The 21,191-nt window shown below is 44.1% G+C and overlaps 1 protein-coding gene across 13 annotated transcripts in view; it reads right to left on the reverse strand.

The window, feature by feature from the left end:
• Positions 1–19,264, reverse strand: part of PALS2 (protein associated with LIN7 2, MAGUK p55 family member) — a 130,553-nt gene extending 111,289 nt beyond the window's left edge. For 2 of the 13 annotated variants that reach the window (XM_048838409.2, XM_048838411.2), the window contains exons 1-2: positions 18,987–19,261; positions 13,638–13,697 (exon numbers count right to left, since the gene is read on the reverse strand). The gene's annotated coding sequence lies outside the window, so the exon portion shown is untranslated. Of the gene's footprint in view, positions 1–12,155; positions 12,308–13,637; positions 17,680–18,986 lie in introns of all 13 variants that reach the window. The other 11 variants (XM_048838407.2, XM_048838406.2, XM_048838404.2 and 8 more) reach the window with 9 other exon arrangements.
• Between the last annotated feature and the right edge of the window lie 1,927 nt (positions 19,265–21,191).

Consider the following 21,191-nt stretch of genomic DNA (forward strand, 5'->3'; position numbering starts at 1 on the left):
AATACTGAGAAAGTTTGTGTGTGTGGGAAGACACTTTGACCATGGTCCTCTAATGTCTTGATAACTGTTTTTATACTTAAGTAAAAGTTCAGGCCTTGTCTACCACTACAGAGTTTTGTCAGCAGATGACAGCTTTTGGTGGCAAAACAGTGGAGGTGTGCATACTGCAATGCCACTTTTGGTGACAAAACTATCCTGTTTTGGCAACAAAATAAAACCACCTCAATGAGAAAATTTTGCAGCAAAGTTTTAGTAGCAAAGTGCCAAAGTAGACACCACATTTGGTTTTGCTGCTGTAAATGGCCTCCAGGAGACATCCCATAATGCCCATCCTGACCACGCTGGTCAGCAGTTTGAACTCTGCTGCCCTGCAGCCAGGTAAACAATCTTCTGCCCTTCCCCCTTTGAAGCCCTGTGAATTTTTGAAATTCCACTTCCTGTTTACTGGGCATTGAGAGCTCACTTTGCATCTTCCCAGCTGATCATGGTAACTCCATGTAGCAAACTGTCTCCCGCTTGGACCAATACTGAGCAGATCCAACAGCTCTGCATTTGGAGAGAGGAGGCTGTCCAGTCCCAGCTGCGCTCCAGCCATAGGAATTTCAATACCCACAGGCAGATTTCTCATGGCTCTTGTGAAAAGGGGTACATCAAGATACGGTGCAGTGCCGAGCAAAGCAAAGATCAAGGAGCTGAGGCAGGTGTACCAGAAGGCAAGAGAGGCAAACCGTTGCTCCGGTGCTGTACCAGAGGCCTGCCAGTTCTATAAGGAGTTGGATACTATCCTCGGCAGCGACCCCACCTCCACCACCAAGAGCTCTGTGGACACTTTGGCAGCACTTGAGGCAGTGGAAAGTAGACATACCCAGAGGACGAGATCGTGGATGAGGAGGTAGAGTTAGAGGATGCCATGGAGCCCACAGCGGGGTTGCCAGGTTGTCAGACCAGTCAATAACTGTTCTCCACTCCGGAGTGGCCTAGCCAGTCCCAGCACTCCCATGAGCAAGAAGGACAGGAGACACCTAGTAAGTGGTGTTTAAAAAAAAAAGTTGATGGTGCTCAGTTACATGATGGGTAAAGAGACAGAAATGGACAAAACTAGCTGTGTTTCTGTATACTCGACATTTCTGTATGCAGCTAAGCAGTACAGTGAAACAGGTGTTGATGCACACTGAGATTTCACGGGAATCCTCCAGAGAGATCACTAGGGAAAAAAAAAAAAACTTTCCTGGAGGTACTTGGCAATCCTCTGCCAGAGATTCCTTGGCAGAGCTACTTTGTTCCTTCCCCCATGGAAACTTTCCCACCCAACTCTGCAATCACTTGTGCAGGGACAAAGTGCCACACAGGAAAGTAACATAGGGACCAGGTTGGAATCCACAAGCCTGCAACAGATGTAGCCTTGCTATTTAGCCCAGGTAGAAACTCACCCACCCTGGCTAAACTCACCATGCCTAGGGTGTTCGCTGAGATGCGTACTTGCCAAGGGACAGAAAGAAAGGAGAAAAGGCTTGGTATGTTACAAGGAATGTGCTAAACTGTAATGATTCAATGTGTGTGAACAACAATTATACGTCTGTGTATTGTTTCTTGTGCTTCTGCAGATGTGGCCTTCATAAAGACAGTGCAAGGAGGACATGCTCTGGAAGTTCTGCAATACTCTGATGCAGAAAAAGGGGAACACGAGGAGTGAAGAGAAACTGAAAGGCAGGACAGAAAAGAATCAGGACTACGTTAAGGATGCCACCGAGCGGATGATAAAAGTAACATAATTCATTCACAAACATGCTTAAGTCCCTCATAACTCTGCAGTCAGAACAGATGCCTGCCTGCCCACCCTCTCCTGCAGCACATTCAAAACTGTTTTCCACACCCCCACAACTCCACCTGCGCATTCCCCGACACACTCTGGAATTTAACGGTTTCCCATTCACTTCACCCCCGGGACAGCTTTCAAAATGATAGCTAGACCTACGCACAGCTCCGACAGTCTGCCCTTCCCTGGTCCCTTCTCTTCCCACCAAGCATTTGTGTGTGTTGAGTGTTTAATAAAAACAAAATATACAAGAGATACCTCAATTTCTAGGGCATAAAGATAGACAGCAGGTGCACCAAGACACACACAGGCAGTTTACTCCTTTGCTTACTGAAATCCTAAACCACGAATCACCACAAGTGCTTCCTAGGAAAATTTAATTTAATGAAGCATTACAGTTTGCAGCATAAAAATATACATTGTTGGTTCTCATTCTCAAGGTGGTGCCTCAGACTTCTGATTTGAATTGGCCCCCGCTGTGCCCCTCTAATAGCTTGGTATCAGACTGCTCAAAATCAGCTTCCAGCTGGCATGCCTCAGTCCACTACAATGAACAAGAGCCGTTGAAAACATGCAAACCAATGCTGGAAGACCATGGAATGCTGGGACAGAAAACAATGTATCATGGGATGTTAAGCACGCACTCATGATGCGCTGTGATCCACTCTACCAACCCACAAGTCATAGCGGCACAAGGTAGTGAGTATCCCTGTGGGATAGGTACCCACAGTACACTGCTCTCACTGTCTATGGCACTAAATGTGGATGCCCTCTGCACTACGCTCCCTCTGTCAGCAAACAGTCAATAGTGCTGCTATTATGATTGTCAACCTAACTTTTGTCTACAAAAAAGTCTGAAGTGTAGACATAGCCTTAAAAAGCACTGGTTGACAGGCATAATTAAAAATTGAGTGTCATCTAGTATCCATGTAACTTTTAGATGTACATTTAAACCAATAAGTGAAGAATTATATTGCAACTTCTTGCAACAGTACTTCATCCTAGTTTGTAACTAGACTAAGCTGTATCTAGCCTACAGTCCCATATGCAGAGCTCTCACTAATTTCAAAGAACTGCAGGATCTCAGAAGTAGCTTAAAAGAGACTAAGCATTTGTCAAAATAAAGAGCATATGCATGAACTTCAACTCACTTAATGAAATATATGAAGAGAGCCTGGTCTCAGTCCCGTCCCTACTGGGCACGTACACACATAAGTAAAGACAATCACCATAACTGACAATCTCAGCAAGCAGGTAGAAGATTCAAACAGCTCTCTCACTGACCTGAAATATTAAAATTTACAGAAAAGAAAATGCAAGTTTTTTTTATTACATGTCTTTATGAGAAGCCAGGAAGGAAATGAGGGTTAAACATTGACTCTTAGTCTTCCGTACATTGCTAGCAAGATAAAGATTTAGGAGTCAGCCGGTTCTGCATAGTAATGATAAGACTAGAGCCTACTGTGAAACATCCTAGACAGTTTAGACAGGTATGCATGTTTGACTGTAAGCAGCAAATAGCAGCCTTTTAATCTAAACTAATCTCTATGTAAGCTCAAAAGCTTGTCTCCCTCCCCAACAGAAGTCAGTCCAATAAAAGATCTCACCCACTTTGTCTAATATCCAGAAAAACTAGACTACAACTGCGTAATCTAAACTATTACCATTCACCTGCACAACATGCAAAGGGTAAAGCCATCCTGCATTGGTTATGCAAGAAAGTGGGAGACGCAAGAGGTACCAGGAGTTGCTTAAAACCCCCCAAGAACAGGAAGTTAAAGACTCCAAAAGGAGTTGTACAATTTAGTCAATAGCACAGTACTCCCTTGCACAAACTCCAATGTTATTTCAACTAACGATGAAAAAAGCATGCTTCTAAATCTTCTATACATGGGATAAAGGGGGATTTAAGGTGTTTTTGACTTTTTAGATGAACACGTCACTGAGAACATTTGTAAAAGAGTTCCTGTTTTTACCTAATAGGCATTTTGGTCCCTGTAAATGAGACAAAATAAATACAATTCCTATGCTCTTTGACCACTTTTATTAGCAAAACTGCTAACTCAGTGCATCACCACAGGGAGCCATTCATTACAGATCTATTTGGTCATAGTTAGCTGAGACAGACAAAAAAGTGCTGGACTGCAGCTCCAAAACTTAAGTCCTGGAAGTACACGCATCTGCAGTCTCTCTTGGACATGTATTAAAAAAATTAAAGTGCTGAATGGACAAGAGATTGTTAAGTTTGGAACAAACAGCTTTTGAAGCATCTCATGAGACTGGAATTTTTATTTACTTAAGAAGTATTTACTTACACCATTGAGGAAGCATGAGAAGTCAGTCTAATTAAATTACTTAAGTAGCTTGTGCTGTCAACCTTGGGCCTGGGTTATGCTACAAAGTTAAGCCAATGTAAGCCACCTTGCATCAACCCAGTTGTGCATGTGTGTATGTCTTTAAAATTTGTCTCCTACCGATGTAAATGCCCTGTTACAGCAACACAGTAACGCCACCTCCTCAAGCGGCATTGAACCGTGGTTGATATACTGAGATCAACTCAGAGTGACTATAGACACCGCATTACTTTTGTCAACCTTAACAGTCATCCAGTAGCTGTCCCACAATGTTCAATACTGACCACTCCGGTCACAATTGTGACCTCCGTTGCCCTTGGGTAACAAAGAGGAAGCTCCTCCACCCCTTTAAGCTTTTGAAATGCCTTTTCCTAATTGTACAGCCTGGTGAGCACACCTAGCAGCTCTCTATTGTTGTGCACAACTGCTCAGCTGAGCATGCTGGCTATATACTCCAGACGTGCTCCTGCTTGGAGTAGACAGGAGATATTGGATCTCCTGTGCATGTGGGGAGAAGAGGTTGTGCAAGCACAGCAAGAGACCAGCCATAGAAACATCAACATCCACGAGCAGATTGAATGGGGGATGCAGGAAAATGGGTACGACAGAGACCAGTAGCAGTGCCATGTGATAGTGAAGGAACCGCGCCAGGCATATTAGAAGGCCAACAGTTGATCCAGTGTTGAGCTGAAGACCTGTCGCTTTTACAAAGAGTTGCATGCCATACTTGGCAGATGGCCCACAACCACCATGGATACCTCCAATGGATCCAAGACACAAGTCCCTAGCTTCAACAGCAAAAGACAAGTTGGAGGCAGAGGAGTAGGATGGGAAACATGCAACCAGGTGGTCCCGCTATGCTGTGAGCCAGGACCTGTTTGAGACTCCCCCACAGTCCAGTCAGCTCTGGCAGATGAGCCAGATGAAGAGGAAGGTACCCCAGGTAAATGTGAAACTATTTCACATTACAAAGATGTACTGATGGTGTCCCCAACTTAACAGGGTACAGCTATCAACTTTTTATTAATTTATCCATACAAGAGAGATAACTACAGGAGAATGAAAAGCAGATGATAATGCTAAGCAAGCAGGGCTATATGGAGTAGTTTGTTATTTACACAAGTATGTCCCTTGAATCCTCCTGAAAGATCTTGATGAAACTTTCATGGAGGTACTCTGCAATCCTCTCCTGAAGGTTTCTAGGGATGGCAACCTTACTTCTTCCTCTGATGCATGACACTTTCCCATACCAGTGAGTGATAACTTCAGTAGGCACCATTGCAGTATACAAGCTATCAGCATACAGGGGCAGACAGCTTCAGGATATCAACAACAGCTGTCCTTTCTCAGCCTTGGTTACCCTCAGGGGTTAGAGATCAGCTAAAATCACAGCCACCTATGGAAAACGGTGCCAGTATTCAGTGCCACTGCCCTATTTGCATACTTTCATGCAACCGAGCAATTCCTTCCTCATTTTGCTCACCTGTAGGCAGACTATACTCACCATGGCTTGTGCTGTGAGTGTTGCCGTGCATAAGCACTCCAAAGCAGAAATTTCAATATGCATGTCTTGTTTAAAAAAACTTTAGGGGAGCAAGGGAAGGAAGTTCTGAATCTTAACTTTTGATTTCTGTTGTGACTATACTGTTTTAACTGCAGCCTCGAGGGGTTCCCCCTTAATACCAACAGAACACCTGAGCCAGATAAGGAGGAGAAAGAAGAGGACTTGGGATGACAAGTTCAAGGAGATCATGTAAGTCAGTGTTGCTTCAGGTCACGGGCAAAGGGCCTCATGGGTGAACACTACAGACAATCTGGAGAAGGAAAGAGAACCAGAGAAAGACTATGGACTCCCTGCAGGAAAAGGAGATGCAAATGCACCAGACCATGATGGGGGTTCTCCAGCAGCAAAACACAAATGCTGTTGACTCTTGTGGACCTACAGGGTTAACACTCACTGGTTCACCTCCCTTTCGAGTTCTCAATGGAGTACTCCATTACTCCACCTCCCTAAATACCCCCTCAACATTCCACGTGACATCAGGGACATCTCATTCTATATGACATCCCTACCACTACCACTCCACCCTGGAGGTCATTAAGGACAACCACAGCTTCACATAAAGCCATGATTGTTCTCACAGATCAGCCTATGTGCAGGTAAAATGGACATGAATATTCTGTCCCCTTAAGTACCATTCCACTAATGTATTGAGTTTAATGTATTTGCTTTTAAATTACAGATTTTTCTTGGCACTGGTTTTGTTACTGAATAAAATTCTACTTTGAAAACAATTCATCTTTATTAGTTCACAACATATGCTGCAGAGTGCCTAGCAGTTCTGAAAGCACCCACTTTACTAGTTGCTGTACAGGGTGACGATTCATAGGAGCAGCGACAGTAATCATAAATGTACAGAAAGCACTGCAAAATTAATAGATTCATTGACAGTATTGTATTCATAGATAGACACCAAGAGCACCACAATTTCTAGCCAGCCCTAAAACAGCAGGGTCAAGTACAGCATTGTACACCACAACACATTACTGTGGCTCACTGTTAAAGTGCTCTTCCAAAGCCTCCCTGAGCCCCACATTGAGCTCTAATAGCCCTTATGGCTGACTATTCAAACTCAAAAAGAAAAGGAGTACTTGTGGCACCTTAGAGACTAACCAATGTATTTGAGCATAAGCTTTCATGAGCTACAGCTCACTTCATCGGATGCATACTGTGGAAAGTGTAGAAGATCTATTTATACACACACAGCATGAAAAAATACCTCCCTGCTGGAGAGTGGGGTGGGGGGAGGTATTTTTTCATGCTTTGTGTGTATAAATAGATCTTCTACACTTTCCACAGTATGCATCCGATGAAGTGAGCTGTAGCTCATGAAAGCTTATGCTCAAATAAATTGGTTAGTCTCTAAGGTGCCACAAGTACTCCTTTTCTTTTTGCGAATACAGACTAACACGGCTGCTACTCGGAAACCTGTCATTATTCAAACTCAGCAGACAGCCACTTCAACTCTGCCCTCCACCCCAGCAGCAACTTTTCCCCTCTTTGCTTCACAGATATTATGCAAGACACAGCAAGGAGCTATAACCTCTGGGACTTTTTCCACCTGACTGAGATACAATCTTGTGAACAAACAACAGCAACCCTTCAAAGGGCTGAAAGCACATTCAACTGTCATTCTGAACCTACTGAACTGGTAGTTGAATCTCTCCTTGGTGCTGTCAAGACGGCCAGTGTATGGCTTCATGAGCATGGAGAGCAATGGGTAGGCTGGGTCCCCCAGGAACACTATTGGCATTTCAGTATTCCCAATGGTAATCCACTAGTCAGGAAAGACTCTGGCTTGTATCTTTCTGAACAGTCCTGTGTTCTTAAAAGATGCAAGCATCATGCACCTTCCCAGACCAGCCAATATGGATGTTGGTGAAGCATCCCTGGTGATTCATCAATACTTGCATAATCACAGAAAGAGTAGCTGTTTGTGCTCTGTGGCAAGGTGGTCTAGTGCAAAAAATAGGGATGTGAGTGCCATCTATTGCTCCACCACAGTTCTGGAACCCCACTGCTCCAAATCCACCCACTATGTCCAGCACATTGCTGAGAGTCTCAGTCCTGTGTAAGAAGAGGTAATTAATGGCCCTTCACACTTGCATGACAACAGCCTCCATAGTGATTTTCCAACTCCAGAGTGATTTGCCACTGACTGGTAGCAATCCGGCATTGCAAATTTTTACAGTGAAATCGCCACTTTCTTTTCCACTGTCAGTGGTGCTCCCATTTTTGTGTCCCTGTGCTGGAGGATTGGGGCAAGCTTGGCATACAGATCCAGGAAAGTTCTGTAGCCACTGCTACTATCCCACCAGTCAGTGGTCATTTCTCAGATCCAGAAGCACCACTACACCATCTGCAGCTGCTCCACAAATGCCACCAACAACCTTGAATTGGTTCTCATTATATCCCACAGAAATCTGTCCTCAAGAAATCATCATGTTTCACACTGAACCAGTTCTTGCAGCTCTGCAAATACCAGAGGATCATGCATTCTGTGCTTGCAATTGCTTATGACAATAGCACAGAGCTGTGCAGGCTCCATGCTTCTGTCAGAGATGGCCAACAGCGAGGAGGGCCATGTGGGATTTTTTTTTTCTTAAAGTGTGAAAGTTATGGGATACAGATGACATTACGAGATGGAGACAGTTGCACACTGGGAAGTTGATCCCTTGCTCCCAGTCACCCCTGCACAACTCCTTTCTTGCCCCACCATGTCAAAACTTCCCAAAAGACCATGTATTGACTGGTGGCAGGTTGCACATGATGCACCGCACTGTGTATTAATTAACACAAGCATCCCTAGTGAGTACACACAGCACTGACACAAGGAGCCAAGTATATACACACACACACGCGCGCGGGCGATATACTATCTGTGGCAGCTTTATGCTGACGTAACTTGCAACAACCAGTTTGTCATATAGACATGGCCTCACTCTTCACTGAAGTGATCTGTCTTAACAAGTACTGTTAAAGCTAAGGTTTGCTCGGTGCAGTGGATCCCTAGTCACATAATTAGCTGAAAAACAGACATTTATAACTGCCTTATGATTCATTTTTCACTCCCAAAAAATGCACTTGCAAAGTTTTGGGTTGTTTTCTTTTTTTAAGCAGAGACTTTAAAAATTCCTAATAACTTTTCAAGCATTGATTATCAGGTTATCAAGATTTCTAGACAGAAGACTAAAGAAAGGTAGTCGGGCTCCAATGGCTGGGGGATACAAAAAACTCATACCATAGCAACTCGGTCTAAACTAAGAAGTGCTTTGGCAGTAAGCTACACTGACAAAAGCAGTTTTTGCCAGCGTAACTGCATCTACAGTAGGAACTTTTACCATCACAACTATATCAACCACAACTCACAAATGTAGACTGGGTCTGGGAAGACTAGGGGTGTTGGATTTCTGCCAAGACACAGTCATTGTTGAAGGGCTTCATTTTTTCTATCAGCCTTTGCATAGGTAGGTGTGTGATTAGTTTGAAGCCTTCCATCCCCACCATCTGCTGGAAAGACATTCTCTGTTCTACCTCCAGCTCCAGAGCTTCATGACTGCTAGGGATAAAGGGCCTCTCTGCTATTATACACCCCCTGGCCCAGCTTTTGATTTGAGCACCTCCTCCCCCCTCCCCACATACATTAATTAGTCTCAATGCATTGACTCCTTTAAATCCCCAGATAGACAACTTCATTGCTTCTGCAGCTGCTCATAGGTTTCCTGAGATTCAGAAGAGTGAAAACTCACTTGTCAGAACACTGTGATAGACTGTGAAATTGACAAGAATGTCTGTTTATGTATATTTATGTGGAGACTTAAGGAAGCAATGTATTGACTTCAGCTTCAGAAAGTTCTCTTCACAGTCAGAGCTAACATACATGTTTTCTATAAGTGGAAGATAGATGATTTGGTAGCACTACCCCCCTGCTTGTCAGGGAGAGAGAACCGCTGGATAAGTAGGCAAGTTAAATTTCCAAGCCCACTTATTACATGACATTTTCTGAACCCCTCTCTATTTTGTCATTTATTTTTGTAAAAAAAAATGTAGTTGGCTACCCTAAGAGACACTACAATAGATAATTTTTTTAAAAAGTTCACAACCAAGGAACTATACACTGAAAAGTTCATCAGGCATCTATATAGCTTCACATAGCTATATCTACATCTATATCTACATATCCACACCAACTACAACCTCTCCCAGGACTACTTCTCAATCTCATAGATACCACAACTCAACCACTAGAGGGAGTACTCTAGCTAACTTTGTTTTGTAAGAATGTTCTGCTTTATAATACTGATACACAAGGCGTGAAAAAATTTGACAACCTTATGAGCCAGACATGCTCCCACACCAGCATCGCCCTCCCCATGAAGTCCAAAGGCAATACCCAGCCTCTCTTCCATTCCAGTAGCTGGGATTTCCACTACGGTACTGTGTCCCTGGACTCTGCATCTTTCATTGGTGGAAATGGAGGGGAGAAGAGGAAGAGAATATTTTTATTATATGGAATTAGACATCAAAGGGCTCCTAAAGGAAATCTCCCAGAGTTCTCGGGTTTACCCCTTCGTACAAACTCCTTTTCTGAGCCCTCCACAGCCTGTCCTAGCTGCTGCTCATACATTTCCTCCTAATCCACGCAGCAGAAAAATGAATAGGGCCCTACAAAATTCACAGCCGTGAAAAACGTGTCACAGACAATGAAATCTGGCTATTGTAGGGTAGTCACAGTATTGCCACCCTTACTTCTGCATAGCCTTCAGAGCTGGGCGGCTGGAAAGCAGTAGCTACTGGCCAGGCACTCAGCTCTGAAGGCAGCACCGCCACTACCAGCAGCACAGAAGTGAGGGTGCCACAGCATTTTTTTTTTTTGGGTGGGGGTATCACTTTTTGCAGGAGAACAGGGCTGATCTCATAGGGTGATGACTGCCCAAGGTGCTATGGTCAACTCCCCCTCCCCCCAAACACAGTTAGCCCCTTTAACACGAATGCTGGGGAGGAACAGAGCTGGGGCATCCTACCATGTGCCAGGCTCCAGCTGCTAGTCTTGGCAGGGCTGTGGTGGGACAGGACTTCCTCTTACCCACACAGGCCACTTCCAGGGCCAGGTCAGACCCACCTCCTGGGGCAGCACAGAAGGGTGGCAATACCATACCATGCCACCCTCACTTCTGTACTGTTGCCAGTGATGATGCTGCCTTCAGAACTGGGCTCCCAGTCAGCAGCCGCCACTCTCTGAAGGCGGCACCACCCATCTCTGACAGCAGCACAGATGTAAGGGTGGCAATACTGCAGTGGGTGGCAACAACCCCACCACCACCCATAGACTTGTGACCTCCCCACCACAAGCCCTTTTTGGTAAAATTTCATATTTAAATATCTGAAAACATGAAATTTAAGATTAAATCCTATGACCAGGAAATTTATCAAAATGTACTGTGAATTTGGTAGGGTCCTAAACCTGAGTGTTCCCTCTTTCCCACAAGGTTCTTAATAATCACAGTCAAGATGACTAGAGCATTACCATAAGTCCTTAGGAAACTCCAAATGGGCTGCATCATCTAATCATCAAAGGCTACGATAAGCCCATCACACCAGATGGTCTTCTGCTCTCTACCTAGTGTCCTTTTAAACAGGAAGTCAAATTCAAAATTTTCTTCATTTTCAAGGCACTCTGAACTGGATCTCAGATACCCAAACGGTTGCCCAAGGCTCCAGAATTAGGACCATGAATAGAATTCCAATCCTCAAGCACAATGAATCCACTTTAAAACTCATTTGTGGAGCAGGCACAAAGTTCTAAGGCTGTGGAATAAACTCACAGGAGCTAACAATCACCTTAAATATCAAACTTTCCACTTGAAGAAAAAAAAACAACACTGCTTCTCTTTTTTTTTGGTCTGCTGTGCTATGTGTTCTACTGAAGGCAATGTCAGTTTTCCCCTTAGAGAAGGGCTCACATGACAAATTCTAGTCACATCCTTTAGGACTGGTCTGCACTTAAAAGTTAGGTCAACCTAACTATGGCACTCAGGGATGTGAAAAATTCACACCCAGAGCACTGTATCTATGCTGACCTAATCCCCATGAGACGCAGCTAGGTTGATGGAAAAATTCTTCTGTGGCTCTAGCACTGCCACTCAGAGAAACTGATCACCTACAGAGATGGAAAAACCCTTCCATCATTGTAGAATGTGTCTACACTATGGAGTTACAAAAGCACAGCAGTGGAGTCACTGTGCCACTGCACTGCAGCACCTGTAGCTTAGACAGGACTTTCTGGAAGTGCTCAAATACTACAGTGATGAGGGAAGTTTAAAAGCCTCGTCAAAAATGAATTGAGCAGAGTGAGTATTGTTCATCTTATTCTGCTGTAGCTTAGCAAAGCTATAAAAAGCAGGAAGCTACAGAAGCCGCCTACCTGCACACTTTGGAAGACCACACAAGGTTGTTTTTGCAGCCAGAAGGACTAGAAACTTTAGAAGTAGCCTCCTGCAATCCTCTCCACTAGTGAGTGAGCAAGATCCTTTTCAAACCTTGTTAACCACAATAGTTCCTCCTGCATTTCAATCACTATGGCAAAAATGCAAAAACAGCTAGTGTGAAATATTATAGACACAAGATTTAAGTTATTTCTGTGTAACATTGTAACTAGGTACGAACAGCCAAGATTACTGTAACCTAGAGTTCCTTGGAAGTATTTCTCTAGTTTTTCTATTTGATCATTTTGTGCATTTGACCGCAGCTTCTTTATAGTCAGCTTCACTGTTTCTGCAATATAAGTACTTACTTTTTCCTGTTGAAAAGACCTTTGTAAACATTAACAGATCAGGAAAATTATAAGTCATTTGAATTAAGTTTAAGCAAAGAGGCCATTTAAAGGTTGATTTTTCTAAAAATTAGTCTCAAACAATTTAAGTCAGTGTCCTTTTAAGACAAGTTAAAAGTTTATCTAGGAGGCTCTTCCCATCCATGGAATCCTGCTGGTGTGATAAAGAAAGAATATCTGCAGCCCTTTGTTTACCCTGGAATGGTGTCATAATTGCATTCATTTTTTTCTGGAATTCTAACAATAGCGTATCAGCAATAAGGCTGTTAGAACTACTAATTTTTCCATTCCTTATCCCCTCCTATTTTTATTTTCCCAATGGACAGCAGATGCTATACAAGAGCTCTATCTCCCTGGTGACTGTATAGAATTTAGTCTTAACTCCCCTCCCTTACTAGATAGTTTTGCCATTTAAAAAAAACCTCTCAATCTACTCAATACATTTTCCTGCACCTTGCACTTCGATTCTCAGGTCGCACTTCAGCTTCTCTGCTAAACATTTGACCATGAGGTGGCAATATAGCCATAAAAAGGACAAATTATAAACCAATGAATTGACTGCAATCACTCTTCTTGGGCAGCACACCAGCATGCTCACACTATCTTGATGAAGAAGTAGAATGCAAGAAACATGGTTATCAGTGATTTTTCACAATCAAGCACACATTAATAAAAGTGTGCTTTCATCTGCTTCATGATCAGCAGCATTCTACCAATACTTTGGCAAAATGCTAAGAGTCAAAACGCAAAGGTTTTAACTGGTTTGAGATCAACTGCTTGTCTCCAGCTACTGGAGAAGTGAATTTAGCAGAAAAAGCTAAAGCAAGATTTGATCCTTCGAGATTCTATAACTAAGCAAAAGCAGAAACTGACAGGTCAGTGCAAGATGCAAAAGACTGAAAAGTCAAAGCTAACCTGAGCCCCACAAACTTATGGAAAAGAGACAATAGTCAGCCAGCAAGGATATAGAACTCTTGTGCTGTTCCTGCTGTTGAAAAAGGCTGTCAAATGAAAAAATGAGAGTCAGAAGGGTACAGTTACAATACATAAAGTTCTTACTTTATTAAGACATACCTTGGTAGTTTTATACATCAAGTGTTGACTTAATTCCAATGAATTTTTCTTTTGATGTCACTTCAAACAGAATTTAAGGAGACAGACATTAAAAATCAGCAGTAATTCTAAAAATGTTTATATTACATATCTAGAATATTTCATATTAGCAGCACCCCTCAGATTTTAGTCATGTTCTTTAATCAGCAAGAACTTTAAAGTAATTAAACATGGGCTAAATAGAAGGGAGGGCTTTCTGAATTCCTTCCATCTTAAATTATAGGAACAAATTCTGTTTTTACCAATACCATTTTGGATTATATCATATGGTTTGTGAAAGTACTTTACAAGTACTTATGCTATAAAAGCAGTCTCTCTCTTTTTTAAAGAGTTGTTACATTCTTACTCTTGGCCCCTTTGTTTCTCACCCCTCACACACACTCACACCCCCTCTCATATAGCCTTCCTTCAGCTGTCATCCACTTCAGCCACCATTTCTCGACTAACAACTAAGACTACGTTGTTAACAAAAAGAGAAGTTTATTACCTCAGGATAGCTAATGCTCATCAACTATTCTGCTGTAAAAACATAGTGGGAACAAGAAACTGTAGTTTTAAATTTATTGTGATTAAGTGAAGTCAACCACAGGCATGGATGTAATGCTGACCTCACCTAATTTAGGTTCGGTTAACACTACAAGTGCTTTGTTTCCATTTGGGATTTTGCAGCAAGATAACTATTGTAAATTAGTAAGTCATGCATCTATTGCTCTCTTGTCTCCTCCATCCACACCTGTACATCAGCCCATCTCCCTGAAACCACCAATACCAAAACTCCTTTTCTTCCGACCACCTCACTATGCTTACGCTCCCTGTCACATCTGACACCACTTTCAGCCTCCCTGTCACAGACTCTTCATATGGTCATTTTTCACTCTTCCCTCTTCCTTCCTGCCCCTCCCCCCATATAGCTTGTATCCAAATCCTGTTGCTTCTCCCCCTCCCCCAACATTTCTAGAAATCCAGCTTTTTTGTTCTGCCCATAAAACCAAGAAACCCTCAACGAGTTCTGCCTTCTCAACCCCAACACCCATCATCACCCCCCTTTCCAATTCACAGAAGACAGCTGCTTAGGTCACCTTACTATCTCATCTAACCAGGCCTTCTTTCCTCATTTTGGGTATGTCTTCACAACAACCAGAAGGTGTAATTCCCAGCAGGGGGTAGATATACATGTGCTAGTTCTGCTTGAGCTAGCATCTAACAGTATGGCCATGGCACCACAGGCTAGCTGCCCAAATACGTATCCAGGGAATCAGGCAGAATCATACTTGGGCAGCTAATCTGATCTGCCACCCATCCCACCATGGCCACACTTCTATTTTTAATGTGCTAGCTCCAGTGCAGTTAGTACAAGTGTGTGTAACCATGCTAGGAATTACACGTCAGCAGCTTTCCGAGTAGCAGCCGTGTTAGTCTGTATTCGCAAAAAGAAAAGGAGTACTTGTGGTACCTTAGAGACTAACCAATTTATTTGAGCATAAGCTTTCGTGAGCTACAGCTCACTTCAGCAGCTGTGTATACATATCCTTTGAATCCCTCCACTGGCTTTCCTTCCCCACCACAAATTTAAACTTTCCACCTTCAAGGCTATGTAACTCGGTCACTCCCCATTCAGACAACTTTATTCTTTAATATATCAAACACTCTTCACCTCTTGATGCCAATCTTGATACCTCATTTAGGATCTCGTCCAGGGCACCCCCTATGCACAGAATTACCTTCCTGAACCAGTTGCTTGGCCACTGCCTTTTCCTTCTTCAAATCCCTTGCTCAGAAATTAGCATTTTAAGTAAAAAACAAAGAAACTGACTTGTTCTATTCTGTGGCTGAAGTGGAGCACACTAGTGCCAATCACCTCAACCACTTGCTTGCATTTTGCATCCCACTTAGTCCATAGGGCACAAGCCCTTTGGGGCATGGATTGTTTCTTCCATAGATATATAGGTACAGCACCATGCACATTCCAACTACTATTGCAATAATTAAAAGTGTTAAGGTTATATAGGTACTACTGACACACAACTATTAAAGAAACATTTCTCTGCCTGTAGGAGTAGAGACTTGTATATAGATTTTTATTTTAAATGAGCAAGCCTGTATGGAGATCCAGGGAACTGGACAGATCAGACCTTGGTTCTATACCCAGCTCTTTCTTGCTGTATGACCTTGCCCAAGTCATGTCTCTGGACCCCCGTATACCCCTCCACTCTACACCTACCCTATTTATGTTGCCAGCTTTGGGCCATGAACGGTGTTACTCTGAATTTGTACAGAGCCTAGAACAATGGGGACATAATCTCAGTTGAATCTTGATTGTCCCATCTCGCTAACAGAACTGGAAGATGCTTACAAATGGCATTTAAACATTACAGGATCAGATCCTTATATGGGCAAGTTTCACTCTAGACCATTATTTGTGGGAGAGGTTATTATAATTAGTCTTGGCATTCAAGAATAAATGATGCTTTCTAGATTTCTGAACATTTCAAACTTACCCAAGTTCTGCTCCAAACCACTAGATATAGAGTTAGTCCAAGGGCAATTTTTTAAATCCAAAATTTCTTGGGGTCATCTTTGTTTAAAGGTTTATCCTTTCCCACATCCTCACCAACAGTTTGAAGCTTGCATACTTCGGTAATTTACATTTGTTTTTATTGAAAAGGTTCAGGTGATTAGTCCATTATTTAAATTATTTGCTTCTGCTGTTTTCAAAAAAAGTTGTAGTTTTCTTTAGAAAATGATCTACTGCACATATGCTACAACAGCTTTTCAATCATTTCAGAAATTTTTGGTATGCACAGTTGGTCCATAAGTATAGCAACAGAACAAATACAGCTCTGAAGGAGCTGTGATGGTCTAATTGGCAATAACCTTTACGTTACATTTTCTTGACAAGATAAACTGAAACAGCAGTGAACTGCAGAATCTGCATATGGAAGCAAGCACATTGAATTCAAAGGAGTTGAAGGCGCAATACATTCAATAAGATATTGGTGAAGTGCTATTTGAAAATAAAATGTTACAAAAGTTGGAGAGTCTCTTCTACAATAGAGCCACACAAATCCAAAGCCAATACTGACAGGTTTCAGAGTAGCAGCTGTGTTAGTCTGTATCCGCAAAAAGAAAAGGAGTACTTGTGCTCAAATAAATTTTTTAGTCTCTAAGGTGCCACAAGTTCTCCTTTTCTTAAAGCCAATACTGACACTCCAGCCTTATTCATGACATTGTGCCTTGACACTGCAGACATCTCTGAGCAATGCGTGATCTCAGGTAATCTATGTTTATATGGTGCAATACCCAGGCTCAAGCAGATATGAAGGCAGAGAGAGAGCCTCTGTACTCAACATTCTTGTGTTTTGTCAGCTTGATCTTTTCTTATGAGCCTTTTAAGATTATTTTCAAAATATATGAAAGAGTAGTTGATAAACCAGTTACCAATTAATCAACATTTTATTTAAAATGTAAAATTTCTCTATGGCATTTCTAAACTGTATTTGGCAACAAACGTTGGCTCATTTAGGAGTGTTAAGAGCCAACCACCACAGCAGGAATAGAAGGAAACATTATGACACTACTGACAACCAACCAGTTTAACAGACAGTGTGTGTTCATAAGTAACACACCAAGATTTGTTCAAAGCCTCCTCTAGATGTCTATTTATAGCCACCCAGCCTCTCTCCAATTTCCCTCAGCCCCTCCTCTTCCCAGAGCCAAGTCAAGGGAAGTTTAATGGATGCAATCCTGGGCCCTGAGCTGCAGAGCTGACAGGAAATTCTGCAGTTCCAATCCAATGATCCCATGTACCGCAACTGGAGATAGAGAAGACATGAGTGGTCTGACCCAAGTGGGAACCATACATAAAGGGTCACCCATAATCGCTACTCCATTAAGCGAACTTGTTTTCCCTTCATTTAGTGTCACTGCAGCACTCGTCCATACACATACACCAGGGTCCAAGTGCAAGATGTTTACTCCCTTCCCCAGGCAATCCATCAACTGCCTTAAAAAACAAAAAAGAGAAAGGTTTCAGAGTAGCAACTGTGTTAGTCTGTATTCGCAAAAAGAAAAGGAGTACTTGTGGCACCTTAGAGACTAGCCAATTTATTTGAGCATAAGCTGTAGCTCACGAAACCTTATGCTCAAATAAATTGGTTAGTCTCTAAGGTGCCACAAGTACTCCTTTTCTTTTTACAGAAAAGAGAAACATTCCGTTCAGAGCTGACCCTGCACAACAGCAATGTCATCCATGTAGCATCTTCATGTTTTAATGCTACCTTACTACTGTATTTGATGGGTTTTCTTTTTATGAACTGGAGTACATATTTTTGGAATACTGTCCAAAAATAAGTGATTGAAAAGGAGACTCCAGAACCCAACAAGAAGGTGTATTTGTACATCTATAAAGCATAACCCAGACAGCTGGCTTCTTCTCTCTCACCAGCAACAACATCAAGAGCATTCACGCTTTGGTGAAGCTGGGTATTTCCTCCTGCATTTAGCACACTGCAGCCCTAACTCTGCCATGTATCCCTTTACTCCCCCCCGCCGCCCCCCAGACACCCCATGTACTTCCATCAGCCTGTAGTACCAGTACAAAACCTAATAAAGTGACAGCCCTGTGACAATTACAGCTCACCCTCCTCCCCGATCCAAAGCAGCCCTCTTTCCCCCATCTCACTGCGGACTGCAGCGAGGGGGGCGGGAGGGGGAGGAGGTAATTCCTCGGGGAAGGAGGAACGCCGACCAGGGGCAGCGATCGGGAATAATCCCGCAGGAAGGGGAGATAATCCCTGGGAGGGGTAGCACGGGATCAGAAAGGGGGAGAAGGGAGGCAGCAATAGGGAGAATAATCCCCTCGGGGAGGGAGGGCGGGAACAGATAAGCTCCAGGAGAGCAGAGAATGGGGGCTGGGGAGGGAGAGATAATCCGGAGCGGCCGGAGAATCGCTGGGGACACGGCAACAGCGAGTGGTCAGTCCCCACCTCGGGGGCAAAGGAAAACCCTCTCTCCCTCGCCGCGCTGCCATGTTCCCCCGCAGGTATGGGGCTCGGGGCGGGCCTGCGTGCGAGCGGCTCACACACGGGGCGGCTCGACCCCCGGAGGCAAAGCAGCCTCCTCACAACGCCGAGGCCAGCTGGCCCCACTCGTTGCAGCCTCCCGCCGGCGGCGCCCGGCGAGGGAGAGGAGCGGGGCGGAGAGGTCTCCACCGAGAAACCAGAATAGCAACAGGACCCCCTCCCCCGCGGCCTGAAGGGGAACCCCGTCAAACATCCCGCACCGACCCCACCGCGTGAGGGGGGCACTCACCGGCTGGCCCCGGCTCCCTCGCCCCGGCTCTTCCTCAGCGGGCACAGCTCAGCCCCATCTACAAACTCGGGCTCGGCTAGTCGGGTGAGGGGGAGTGCCCGGAAAGCCGAGGCACCTCCTGCCGTTGCCCGCCAGCCGCCCCAACTCGTGCTCCAGCACGAGCGCTCCTTCCTCCCTCACAGCGCGCGCGGCCGCAGCCACTATGGCGCGTGAGCGCTAGCGGGGGCAGCGGTTGCGCTTCTGCCGAGCGCCCAACAGTTGCTCTAGCCAGAGAGCGAGAGCGCGAGCGCGCCCCCCCTCCCGGCTCCTTTCCGCAGGCCCCGCCCCTTTAACTCTTCGGAGCCCACGTGGCTCGGCCGACGTTTGGGAGCTTGCGCGCGCGGGCCGCCTCCTCTTCTTAGGGCGCCCGGGCCGGCTCACGGGCCTGGTCGCCTCGCAGGAGGGAGCCGGGATCTAGTTGAGGGAGCGTCCCATGTATTAGGGCTGCAGGCCTTGGCCCCTTAAGGGAACGACAAATGGTGCGTTATGTTCATTGGCTACAGCTGATGTTTGGCCCGAGTATGGGCGGCTTCGTTCTGGAGCCGGGTGTCAGCGGGGTCACGCCCTTAATTAGGCTGTAAAAAAACAAACAAACAAACAAAAAAAACCCTGCTGTGAATCATGCCCTGCCCACAGTGGGCTGGTGTGCACAGCCCATTTCCTGGATCCGAATAAGGGGGGCTGTGCACAGCCCATTAACCCCCCACTGGCTCTGCGCCTGCCTCGCTAACAGCAGGTTTGGGACTCCACTGTAATCCCCTTGGGATCAGTAGGGGTTACACCAGGGATTAATTTGGCCCGATGGGTGGGGATCAAACGTGTTTAGGGACCCAGATTTAGGGTTAACACACTCTTCTCTGGTTGGTGTCTCCCATTGGCTAGTTCGGCAGCTCCTTGCCTAGTATGCTTGATTTTGTGGGTCCCATTCTAAGGCATGGATTTTTCCCCATTCATTTCATAGGGAGCCTAGATGGCTAATGCAGGCTTTGTGAAGTACTGTGTGTTCCTCAGATTTTCTAGGTGCTTAAAAGTTAGGCTCTGTGATGCTGAGCCCTGCAATGCCTAAGTCCCTTTGTGGATCCCACTCAATGTGCTTAGCCAGCCAGTGAGAGAGACTGGCAAATGGAAAGAATGGAAAATTGAAAATCTAATTTCCTTTCAGCGTTTACTCGTTGTTTGCTTTTTGCATTTTACTCCATTTGAACAATGACAATAGACTAATGATATCACTGTGCCACAGAAACTTTCACGTTTAGGTTCTCATGGCTTGGGCCAACCTAATGCTGCAGTATCTGAGTTGCAAACGCTGGGCCAATTTATATCCTTAGATTAGATATGCACGCAAAACTCCCATTGAAGCCAGTAGGAGTCATGTGCATATAAAAGGAAAGAATTAGCCCCAATGCAGGAAAATATTTAAATCTAAAAAACAACCAAAAAAAAAAATACCACTACCTGTTTTCATTCAAACTTTAAAAAAAAATAACTGTTAGTCTGTAAACCCATTTTTAAATTGAACATACATTTTGGACTTAATCTATCTGATTACTTTAAGAAAACCAGATAGAGTGATGAACACATGATCACTCTGTGTAATGGCTCAACGCAATTCACACTGGCTCTTGCAATGGAAGTAGTAAAGGGGAGGAGAAATAAGGGCTTACACAGTCAGAGCAATTTGGGGTAGAGTTCATTTGGAAAAAAAAAATTGGCTAGGTATTGATTTTCATTTAACAGATTGGGGTTGTGCTCTACCACTAGATAACGAACAAGCTGACTTTTTTGCAGCCAGAAGAGTCAAAGGAAGGAGTGTATACAGTGAACTCAGTAAAAGAAACTGTGAAGTAGCAGCTAGCATGTTAAAAATCTTTTTCACATTAACAAGTTAGTACACATAGTAAATATGATCTTGCCATTGTATGTGCAAGATCTTAGTTTAGGAGGCCAGGCTGTAAAAATTCCTCCTATAATTATTTACTATTTGAATTATAGTTGTAACCAAAGACTCCAATCAGAAGTGGGTCACTGTATTGGGAGCTGTACAAACTCGTGGGATGATGTGGTCCCTGCCCCCAAAGAGCTTACAATCCTCTCAGTTTCTCAGCAACGAAGAGTGGGAGCATGAATGGGGCTTAAAGACACCTTTATCCCCTCTTTCCCCCCCTC

Source organism: Caretta caretta, chromosome 2 (genome assembly GCF_965140235.1).
Source record: "Caretta caretta isolate rCarCar2 chromosome 2, rCarCar1.hap1, whole genome shotgun sequence".
In the NCBI taxonomy this organism is placed as follows: Eukaryota; Metazoa; Chordata; order Testudines; family Cheloniidae; genus Caretta; species Caretta caretta.